We start from the raw sequence: 12,342 nt of genomic DNA on the forward strand, positions 1-12,342 counted from the left end.
TATGTTCTAGGAGGACGCGTAGTTGGGCTGCCCGGAAATAGAGTTCAAAGTCTGGTAACCCAAACCCTCCCTCCTCCCTCGGTAAGGTCAGGACCCCATTGGCAGTTCTCGGGGTCTTACCCTGCCATATGAATTCCCGCACTGCATTCTGAAGGGCTCTGAAGAACCGGTCAGGGACTACAGATGGGAGGGCGGTGAAAAGATATAGAAGTCGCGGGAGAATGTTCATTTTCACAGCCGTCATGCGGCCGTACCAAGACAGAATCATAGACCTCCACCTCCTCAAATCTGCAGTGATTCCTGCCACAACGGGGTCATAGTTAGCGGGGGCTAGATTGGTTAGGTCCCGAGTAAGGAGGACTCCCAGGTATCGAATGGAGGCCTTTCCCACCGATATTCCCTCCAGGCTGGCGAGGGCGTCCAAGCCCGGGTCCCGGGTTCTCATAGGGAGCAGAACTGATTTAGACGCGTTGATCTTGAGACCAGAGAAACGCCCGTAGGTAGCCATCAAGGAGAGGAGCGGGGGGAGCGAGGATTTCGGGTCTACTAAGTAAGCCAGGATGTCATCTGCACACAGGGATAGCTTAAATTCCACCTCCCCCCTCATGATCCCCTTAATCTCTGAGTGGGCTCTGACTGCTATGGCTAGCGGTTCCATGGAGAGGATATAGATTAGAGGGGAGAGTGGGCATCCCTGTCTTGTCCCCCGCGACAGGGGGAAGGGCTCCGACAACCCACCATTGACTTGGACCCTGGCCCTCGGGGCCCTATATAAAGCCGCCACCCATTCCCTGATGTGTGGACCAAAGCCCATTTTTTGGAGGGTAAGTTCCATGAATCTCCACTCCACCCTGTCGAGCGCCTTTTCCGAGTCTAGGGACAGGACGCTCGCGTCCAGGTCTGACCTCTGGGCATAGTGCATCAGGTCTATGGTCTTCCGGATGTTGTCTGAGCCCTGTCTCCCCCTAATGAATCCTACCTGGTCGCCATGGACCAACTTCGGCAAGACCCCCTCCAACCGTCCCCCAAGCACCTTGGCCAAAATCTTCACGTCAACATTCAACAGGGAGATGGGTCGGTAGGAGGAACATTCCCTAGGGTCCCTGCCGTCCTTGGGGAACACCACAATAATTGCCTCCATCATGGAGTCCGGAAGAGACCCCCCCTCCAGCACCGCGTTGAACACTTTTACCAAATGGGGGGAGAGGGCCGAGCGGAACCTTTTGTAAAAGTAGACAGAATACCCGTCCTCGCCCGGGGAAGTGCCCACCTTCATTCCTCCAATCGCACGCTCTACCTCGTCCTCGGTCACCGGGCCCTCCAGCCCCTCCGCTATCTCCCTGGTCAGGGCCGGGATCTGGATTGAATTCAGGAACCCCACCATCTCCGCCTCCTCCCCATTGTACTCGGACGAATATAATTTCTCATAATATCGGCGGAAGGCTTCGCCAATGTGGGGTGTGTCGTGGCCTACCTTTCCCACCTCGTCCTTAACCTCTTTCACTAATCGGCTTTTCTGCACCTCCCTCAGTTTCCAAGCCAGAATCCTGTCCGCCCTGTCCCCTTTTTCATAGTACTTTTGTTTGACCAGTTGGAGACTCCTCTCCGTCTTGTGGAGGAGGAGATCCTTCAATTGGAGACTGTAGTCGTCTAATGCGGTCACCTGCTCGCTATCTAGGGGAGCCGTGGGGAGACCCCCAGGTTGGAGTCTTGGAGCCCTTTCAACAATGTCTTATAAAAAACCCTGAACAATCTCTGGGAGGTGGCGTGTTCATAAGGCCACCTGTTGGCTCACAAGCAAGGTACTTATGTTATTCTATGGAGTTAAGTAAAGAGTTTGCAAACAGGGCCCTGAAGGCAGTTCGGACCCAAAGAAGAGGTCTTTCATCATAGCACTCTATCGCAAGAGGGCTGAATCTGTCAATCAATAGGAGGGCACTGGGACTGAAAACTGAACCCAAACCTGAAGATTTGCCAGGTTGCTTCACCAGGAGATTTCCACCCCTCCCCGAGCCCCGAAGAGGAATTCCAGAATGGGGATTACTTTCTCTGAAGGCTGGATGGATTGCTTCCAGACAGATGCCAGATAGAGTTGAGCAGGTGTCATCCAGAATCTGGTGCGAGAGAACACGGGAGGCCATCAAGCAAGCAGCCTCTAGAACCATCACACTGTTTTGTCATGGTCCAGAAATAGGTCAAAGTCAGAAAAAACATCCTGCATTCTTTAATCCATCGGGAAGACTCAGGCCACTTCTAAATCCCAGCAGACACCTATGAAAGATCTGTGAAGCAGTCAGGGAAGATTTACTGGGGTTCACATATAGCCCTAATTGTAATAGTATATCCAGTAGCCATCTCAAATTCTGGACCCCTCTTTTGAACTAGTGGCCCGGATCAGCTAAACATCCAGGTAGGGTAGATGTGCACCCCATGGAGTGTGATATAAATTGTTACAGCCATCTGTTTGGTGAACACTTGGGAGCAGAAAGCAACCCAAACAGGAGCCCACTGTAGCAAAACTGCCTGTTCCCAAGGGAGAAGGGCTGGAACTAGCAGTAAGACACCAAGAATGGAACATGGAGTTCGGCATCATGAAGATCCACCAACAAATCCAGTCGCCCAGTCCGACATCCTACCGGATCCGGGCTAGCGTGATCATCTTGAACATCTGACAGCGACATAAGTAGGGGCATCCCAGAACAGTAACCAGGACCACCACTGATTGGGGAGGGGGGGGCAGAGGGGAGACATCACATGAGCGGCCAAAGCTTGAGTGATTGCGGGTGGTGGGAAGTGGCTGGGAATGCATTTTCCTAAATACCCCTTCAATGAAAGTGGCTTAAATATTATTTGCAACAAAGGAATGTTTTTTTTTTTTTCTGGGGATTCTAAGGCAGGGCACCAGGCCCATGTAGACAGGGAGACTGTGTCCAGGGGGAATCCTTTGTACCAGAAAGCCAAATTGGAGGCCGGGCAATGCGACGCTGCACCAACCACTGTTGTGAGGGCTAAAAGGGGTCGCAAGTCACAGTAGTAGAGACTGCTTCATCACTCATTCGTGCAACTCCGGCAGGCCCTAGGAATTCTTGCATCACCAAGTGGGGGGGAGGGGAAATGCTGGTGCACTTTTCCACTCTTTCGACTTGTCGGCCATTTTGTGAACCTGAACTGCATCCGCTGATCTGGACCCTGGCTTTACATTGAAAATCATTGGCAAAACAGTGAAATGAAGGGAAACATCAGTACCAGATTCATGGTGTCTATTCTCTTTTTGAAGACTGTGGAAGCTTTATGGCCCACTGTAACCAATTTAGGAGAACCATCCGTATTTATTTTTAACCCCTTTACATGAACCCTCAGGCTTGGTCTTGTAGGCAGCCCCCGATATGGAAGTCTTGGATGGTCATTCGGCATGAGTCAATCTTCTGGAATTCAAGCCAATGTATGGCAGAATTTGACTGGTCAGGATTTAGCCACTACAAGGGGAACTCACACTCAGCTTTGTGAACCTCAAGTTAACCCCCAGCAAACTGAGAAACACTAGGTTTCCTCCAAGCCCGAGTGGCCACAAGAAAAGTGTCCCCAGGTTCCCTGAAAGAAGTTCACTTACCTGCATTCTACACTTGTGGGGCAAAAGTCCTGGAGCTACTGAGCAGAAAGCCTAGAAAAGAACTGCCCCCCCCCCTCAAGAGACCTCAAGAGAGGACATTGTAGAAAAGCATAATTTCCAACGGTGATCAGATCTAAGGCTCTCCAAACTGGAGCATGCATTGTGAAGGCATCATGAAGCATGACACAGACAACAGATTCAAGATTCAAAACAAAGTAATTTATTCACTCAAATGTTAGGGTGGTAGAAGGCCTAACTTGCCCCATACCAAGGAGGGATTTCCCTACCTGAATAAAACTAAGGAAAGTCCTTAGTCAAACTTAAAAGTCCATCTGTGTCCAAAGCCTGTACTTGCCCTCTCAACTATGTATAGGGATGTCAACAAAAGAAACAGTGTTTAACTCAAAGTTCTGAGCTTCTTCCAGCCCACAGGTCTCCTTCAGCTCCCCTTCCCGCGTTCAAGAAAATTCAACAAAAGTCCCAAAATTACCGACCCACACTCAAGGTAATACAGTTCCATCAAATCTTTGGGGCTCCCTTGCCCAGCTCCAAAGCAACACAGTTCATACACAAAGGTTTTGAGGCTTTGTCCTCAAGACAGAATTTTGAGTTAATCAACTCTTTCTCCAACATTAGCAACGTGTCTCGCAGGTTTAGTCTTTCAAAGGTTCAACATAAATCTAGGTCCACTTGACCCTCCTTCTGGTTCATTTAGGGTGAATTTCTTTAGTTTATTTCACCATGTCTTTCGGTTCTCATAGTTCAGGGTTCACTGGTCTAGGTGCAGTTATCAGACCACACGGCCCACCCAACACAAGTCGCGCAACCAGTATCCCCAGGCTCTTCAGCCCACACAGGTCCTTCTACACCTGCTCTAATGTGCAGTGTTATCTTCAATTAACTACTTTTTTGTTGGCCTCTTGGCTTTATATGCCAGTTCATACTTTTCTGGCTTCTCCTTGTTAGCCTCTTGTCTCTGCCAAAACGTTGCTTCTCCTAGTTAGCCTCTTGCCAACACGTGTCACACACCTCTTGCCAGTCTTTAGCCCTGCCGTACTACATTTACTCTTAAGTTCACTTTGTGGTGGTTGTGCCCAAATTCCACCTTTCTTTTTTTTTTTAAACACTTTTTTTTTTATTGGTGGTCCAGAAGATGCATAACACAATTACAGCTTTACCTTAAAGCTAAAAATAAACATGACAGAATAGAAAAGCAATACAGATATCATACATCTCATCAAGGTGGTACATCTACATAGCTTCTTCTTCATCAGAGATCATATCACACAAACATTCTGAAGGGCCACCAAATGTCTTTAGGTCTACTAGCCGATGGGCGGGTGAGGACAAATTGTTCTTCAGCTTCGTTTACATATGTCAATTCCCAGAGGAACAGATTTACAGTGGGTGGCGCAGCATTCTTCCATTGCTTCAGTATACATTTTTTGGCAACTACACACGAGACATTGAATCATTTTCTGTTTTTTTCGGAGCACTTGCCTATGTCTCCGAATAGATATTTCTGTGGGGTCAATGTCGGGGGGGATTTGTGTGACCTCCTCAAGGAACTCTGCCACCTCTCTCCAAAAGCCAGCCACCAACAGACAGCTCCACTACATATGAAATGAACCAGCCTGATTCGCCCTACATTTGGGACATTCGCTCTCTGGAACAAACTTTGCTATCTTGGCCGGAGTGTAGTGCAATCTATTTATAATTTAAATTGTATAAGGCGTAGCCCAGCGTTCAGGGAAACTCTCTTGGTGAAGGAACAGTACCTTTCCCAGGTCTTATCGTCTATGGGGATTTGGAGATCGCTCTCCCATTTACCTTTGATCAGGTTAGTCGAGGGTGTGTGGGCCTGTATGACAGTGTATAGACTGGACACCCCCAGTTGATTGCCCGCTGTTATCATCTGCACGCATGGGTGCGTAGGGGGTTCATCAGGGAAAGACGCCCAGCATTTCTGGAAGGCCGATCTCATACGATAGTACTGAAGTGTCCTAATAGGGCCCCCTGCCAAGAGCCCCATGCACAGCTGAAGGGTCGCAAATTTCCCATCTATAAACATATCCCCCAGTCTCATCTCTCCGCTGGGATCCTAGGCCTCTCGTAGGCTAGCGTCGTGTGTTGGTATCATATTAGGTTAGTTCCAGAGGGAAATATTGGGGTTATACGGGGCCTGTAGTCCCAGTCTTTTAAATAAAGCTTTCCATGCGCCAATAGTACAGCTCACCGGGTTGAAGTCGCATGAGTCCCTGTAGTGTGTATCGAAGATTACGGACTGTATGTTTGTGGGGGAAGTGGTGAGCTCTTCTACCTCCACATGTGGGGGACCCTCATCCTTGGAATACCAATATTTGGAGAACTGGGCCTGGGACACATAGTAGTAAAGTTCAAAGTTAGGTGCTGCCAAGCCGCCCGCAGGGTACGGTTCAGTCAGCTTTTCCCACCCTATTCTTGGAGTCTTCCCATTCCAAAGAAAGATCGTCGCCATGGATCTAAGTTTATTAAAGAAGGGTTGTCCCGGCCATATCGGAATGTTCACAAATAGGTCCAATAATTTGGGCAGGACTATCATTTTTAGGACCGCTACCCTACTATGCAAAGAGATCGGGAGGCGGTCCCACAACAGCAATTTAGTCTTCAAGGCCTGTAGTGTGGCGTCGTAGTTGTCTGTGTACAGCGTGTGTTTCCCACATGAGACAAGTATCCCCAGATATCGATGGACTCCCCAGACCACTTCAAACTACACATGAAGCCGGGACGGCCTGTTGACGGTGTGAGGGGGATAATCTCCGACTTGTCTCGGTTTATAGAGTACCCCAAGTGTGCGGTGAACTAATCTCAGCCATAATAGTTACTAGGTTGTTTTCAGGTTCACGAATATATAAGAGTGTGTCGTCAGCGTATAGCGAGATAAGCCGAGTAGCCCCCCGAAGGTTAATGCCCCTGTTAGAGTGTCGGAGTCGGATCGCTATAGCCATTGGCTCTATTGTCAAGGCAAATAGTATGGGCGAGAATGGGCAGCCTTGCCAGGTGCCCCTTCCCAATAAAAACAAATCAGGAATTGACTGGTTGGTCAGTACCCAGGCCCCAGGTTCCGTGTAGAGTAACTCCACGTATCTAATGAAGTTAAGGCCAACACCAAATGCCTCCAGCACTGAAAGCAAGTAGGCCCAGGACACAGAATCGAAGGCCTTTTCCGCATCTAATGATATGGCTACTGCGTTTCTGCCCGGGTCTATTTGGGCCATGATACCAAAGAGCCTACGAAGGTTGAGAGCCGTAGATCTAGTGGGGATAAACCCATTTTGGTCAGGGTGTACAAGTGTAGGAACTGCCGGCAGAAGCCTACTATTTTAGCATCTGTGTTGATCAGAGATAGTGGCCTAGATGACGACATGTCCTGGGGCGGCTGGCGCGGCTTAGGGAGAACAGTTATCAGGGCCTCTCTCATGGACTGGGGCAGTATTTTGGATTGGAGGGATTCCTCCCAAACCTACAATAACAATGGTGCAAGTTCTGCACTAAACTCCTTGTAAAACTCAGCACCCAGGCCATCAAGCCCTGGGGCTTTATTGGATGCCAAATCCTTAATCGCCTCAATAATCTCGTCAGTAGTGAGAGGTTGGTCCATTGCCAGGCGGGTCTCTTCAGGGAGTTTTGGTATTGTCAGAGTCTCCAAGTACGCCCTGATTTCCGTGATTGTCTTAGTGTCTCTATTGATATACCGTTGTAGGTAAAATGTAGCAAACTCAGCATTAATCCCACTCTCATTCAGCACAACCTCTCTCCGCCAGACGTATACTGGTAATTCGATTAGGGTGTCTATCCTGTGTCAGTAATTTAGACAGTGTCCTACCCGCTTTGTTACCTTCACCATACCTACGGGCTTGGACCAGGGCCGCCATGTACTGTACTTCCCTAGCCGCTAGTCTGCCAAATTCCTGGAGGGTTTGTTGTATTCCAGCCAGTATAGTCTTATCATGAGTCCGAGAGTACTCGTCTTCAAGTTTCCCCAGTTCACCCTCAGTTTGGGTCAGGTCAGCCCTAACCCCCTTCAGGAGACCCACGGATTTGGATAGAAGTGTCCCCCTAGCCCAGACCTTAAAGGATTCCCATACCGTGGAACATCTAGCAACCGAGCCCATGTTGATTTCGAGGAACTCTGCAATTTCGGTGTGTAGCCCCTCCACCACCCCTGGGTCACTCAGCAACCCCCCCAGGCATCCTCCATCTTCTGGGAGATCTAGGACAGTTCTGAATTGAAACCTCAAGTGTTATCGGGGAGTGGTCAGAGAGTGTACAGGGAAGTATTTCTCACGACTTTATCATAGCAAGCATAGTGGGGGGAATAAACCAATAATCAATTCTGGACTCGGAATCGTGGACCGTAGAGTAGTATGTGTAGGCCTGTCCTTCGGATGCATCACTCGCCAGGCGTCATCAATGGAGAGCTGGGAAAGGACATGTCTCAAAGTTAGAACAGCCCTAGTAGGTGCTCTAACATCCGTGCTGGATCTGTCCAGTTTGGGGTCCATAGCGATGTTGAAGTCCCCACCCCAGACTATAATGGGAATATCAATGGCGGTGTCCTGTCAATTGGTCGACTGCAATTTGGTCGACACCATTTGGTCGAATGCCAAATGGTCGAATTTTTTTTTTTAATTTATATATATTTTTTGTGGGTTTTCGTGTGGGGAAAGAAAAAAAAAAAAAAAAAAAAAAAAAGGGGGGTTGGGGGGAGGACCCCCCCCCAAAAAAAAAAAAAGGAGTAAAAAAAAAAAAAAAAAAAATTCGACCATTTGGCATTCGACCAAATGGTGTCGACCAATTGACTGGTAACCATCAATGGCAGATAGCAGTTGGTATATATTAGTATAAAAGGCGGGTCATCAATGTTCGGGCCATATGTGTTTACCAGTAGCATCCGCTGCCCTGCAATCGAGCCCCAGACCAAAGCATATCTACCAAGGGGGTCTAACTTATGGCCCTCAGGGCAAAATCCCAGATTTGGATGTATGAGCGTGGCGACACCCCTGGACTGAGACGAGTAGTTTGTACAGAACCTGGATTTTCCCCAGCTGGGAAGTATGCATTCGTTGCCAGTATCAACAGTATGCGTTTCTTGCAACATAACAATTTGAGCGCCATGTCTGACAATATAATTTCCAACCTTCTTAAGTCTTTAACCGATTGTTCAGCCCCCTTACATTCCATGCCAACAGTTTAAACCTTAATGCGTGAACCAAGTTTTATGTAGAAGTGTTCGAGTAGCATCCCCAACCTCTTGGATGTGTCTTTCAAATAACTTGAATTGCGTCAGAATCTCACAGACCACTTGTTTAACCAATAAACTATAGCAAGCTCCCCGGACAGTCCTCCCAGTGCAAGGTGCCATAATGCGGGGGGCCTTTCCCCAATTCAAACCATGGGACATAGCATTGGAAACAACCCAATCCAAGCTCCCCAACCCGCCCCCCACCCTCATCGTCTCCCCCAACTTGACGATGTCCGTCCCTCAACTTGTGGAATATTCCCGGGGTAGTCATGTTGCCTCACATGACCGCCATCCCCGGCTCACGTCCAACACCAAACATAGAAGATGGCCATCTTTTGTATCCATTTACCAAGGACCCTGCCGTAGGGACCATACCAGCTGCAACCAGATCAATAGAGCGCTCAAATCTTAGTCTGCCGGCCGGGGTCTATTGTTCGGTGCAGGTCGTTCCCCCCCCTTGGAGGGAGGGGAATAGAGGACTCGAGGTAAGACTGGGCTTCAGACGGGTTTTCGAAAAAGTGCGCCCTCCCTGCATGTTGAATTCTCATTTTAGCTGGGAACATCAAGGCGTACGGGATCCGTCTTGCTCTGAGGAGTTTCTTAACCGGTTAATAAGAGCGTCTATTTGCCTGGACAGAGGCGGAGAAATCTGGGTATACATGTATACGGTTTCCCTCATATTGCAATGTACCGGCCCCCCTTGCCAACCGAAGGATTGCCACGTACGATAATTGCCCGCCTTCTGAATTACAGAGACAGCTCTGTAATTCAGAAGGCGGGCAATTATCGTTCGTGGCGGGGCTCCTGGTTTGGGTACCGGCGCTAGAGTACGGTGCGCCCTCTCCACCAGGAAATGTTCATAGAGCGAGTCGGGCCCGAACAGGGTTTTGAAAAGTTCCGCCACATGCTTCTCCATTTGGCCCCTGCCGAAGGATTCCGCCACTCCGACCACGCGGACATTGTTCCTCCTCGACCTGGATTCGAGGTCTTCACATTTGCTCTGTAGTTTGCTCATCGTGTCTTTAATATAGGATATATCTCGACTGTGGTGGGCAATAGTATCCTCGTTTACACTTATCCTGCTCTCAGTCTCCGTGACACGCGCACTTTCCTGGTCTATTCTGGCTCTCAAGGAGCCAATGGTAGCGACTATTTCGTCCACTTTAGTGTTTACTGCAAGGAATCCGTTCTGTACTAGTGCGGTCAATTTATCTTCTCTGTCCACCACGTCTAGCTCTAGCTCGCCCCGAGCACCCTCGTCGGATGTGTGTCCCCCAGCACAGTATGACTAGTCGTGTTGGTAAACGTGTCCATAGGGACCTTCTTCCTGCCGGCGGGGGTTTTGGATGCCCTTTTTTACTTACTTGGTTCCCCCATGGCCACAGCAAGTCGCGTGTGCAAATTGAGTTTGTCCAAGGATCTCAGGAGGGTCAAAACCTCGGACCGTGGGCGAGGGCCAACGCACCCCTAAGCATCAGGGTCCGTAAAGGAGAATCAAGAGGTTCGGCCAAGCCTGCAGGGCGTATCAAGAAGGGCCGCATAGCCGCAGTATGGGGGCGGTGAGGCACCACCTCAATCAAATCGCCGAGCTACCCGGCACGTTCCACTCGGCCTAACGGAGAGTTTACAGGCCTAAAGAGGCGGGTGGGGATCAGGAGGACCGCAGCCCCCGATTAGAGGATCTCGATGAAATGTTTGCACTGCAACACCCCCCAACCTCTCGCTGGACGTTTACTTGTTTGTCCAGCTCAGCCGCCTGCGGGTCTATGCGTGGGCGAAAGCCATGATACTCCGGGATCAAGGGGAAATGAGTGTCAAGCAGGCCGGTGTAGGGCAGGCCAGAGCTGGGGGCTTCCAAGGATCGACAGGCGCCTCCAACCGCCACCACGTGAAGAGAGCAGGCCGGACAGCAGGGCAGGGCGCGGGCCTCCAGCATAGACTCCGCCCACTCGAGGCCCGCAGCACTCAGCAACCACAGCCCTTGGGTAGATTCCCCTGGAGCCGTGTGTCGGCGCGGCACCGATGCTCGCGTCAGTGGATTTGTTGACAGCCAGATCTCAGGCGTCCGGTACCGCAGCGGGCCTGGGTTTTCACAAGTCATGGACAAGTACACCGGCAATCGCTTCAGCAGGTTTCAGCCCTCAAGACGGCCTATGGACGGATCTTCAAGCGCAGGATCTTGGGGTGATAGAGGAGCGACCGGTTTAGGCGGCAATTTTCTACGTGCGCAACAGCCCCCCTCTGCAAATTCCACCTTTCTATGGCACACTTGCACTCTCATGTATATAACTTTTTTATGGACATTTCTTCTTTAGCTGCATCTTGCTTTGCCCATAGAAATTCTGTTTAATTCCACGTTAAAATAAGCTTAATTGCAAGGTTTCATTCAGTTCTGTATTCACTGGGCATTCGTTAAGCTCGATTTCAAGTTTTCCTTCGATTCGGTATTCAATATGCATTTGGTATATTTACTTCCATCTTCCAACATATTAATTATGTTCAACTTTAGGTTTCCGTTCAGCACTTAATATGCGTTGACTCGGTTCAATGTTAGCCTTTCGCTCAGTTCGGTAACTGTTACCTCACTCGCAGCCTGCTATGCACGCCCCAGTTAGCCAGTGCCTTTCCTTGACACCCACTGGTCTCCGGCGTTGCTCGTCAGTGGTTCCAACTGCTTCTGTCTTCCTCAGCAAGCCAGTTTCTGTAAGACCCACTTGCATATCGGGGCTTGCCGTGCATACGCTGAAGCGCTGCCACCTCTGAACGGACGCGGATGGCGTCCCGCTTCCCTCTGTGAGACCACAGCTCCTGCTGCTGCTTCCTCGTTACAGAGGCTCGCCCAGAGGCTGCTGGTCGACGTCCTGGCTCCTCGACAGGTCCCACCATGGCTGCCTAAACAGGTCCCCTGCTGGTCTTCTCCCCCTAGGCCTCCCCGTTTCTCTTCCCTGCAGTGTTCTCAGACTCTTTTCATACACCTGCAACCTCCTAACTGGTTGCAGGTACAAATCCTTAATTAGGTTTGCCTGACTACAATAATGGGGACATGCCTGACTCGGACCACGCTCTGCAGGCATCTTCCTCCTCCAAGTACCAGAGTGGTAAAATGAAAGGGAGGTGTTCATTCCTCTTAGTCGCCTCTTCTTTGTCCCAGTACTTTTAAAGGTTGAATGGGGAAAGTGAGGGAAGAGGTCTGACAATAACCCATAAAGTAAGAGAGAAGGGGTTGGTTGGTCATAATTAGGGAATGGGGGAAATAGTATGTCTCACCTGAGGATACCCCACACCAAAACTCAGAGGACCCTCCACCCAGGTGACCCCCCCCCTCACTTCTCCACCTCCAGGGCCGGGATCCAAGGGCGATGACCTTTCTTAGGCCACTTGAGAAGAGGATCCAGGGTATTTAGGAGTGAGAATACCCTCAGGTTTCTCACAGCACCCAGAGCAGAAA

At 49.9% G+C, this 12,342-nt stretch overlaps 1 protein-coding gene across 1 annotated transcript in view; it reads right to left on the reverse strand.

The window, feature by feature from the left end:
- Nucleotides 1-12,342, reverse strand: part of MTFR2 (mitochondrial fission regulator 2) — a 288,587-nt gene that overhangs the window by 147,860 nt on the left and 128,385 nt on the right. The gene's annotated exons all lie outside the window — the stretch shown is intronic.

Source organism: Ambystoma mexicanum, chromosome 4p, assembly GCF_040938575.1.
Source record: "Ambystoma mexicanum isolate Mex_15411 chromosome 4p, UKY_AmexF1_1, whole genome shotgun sequence".
NCBI classification, from domain to species: Eukaryota; Metazoa; Chordata; class Amphibia; order Caudata; family Ambystomatidae; genus Ambystoma; species Ambystoma mexicanum.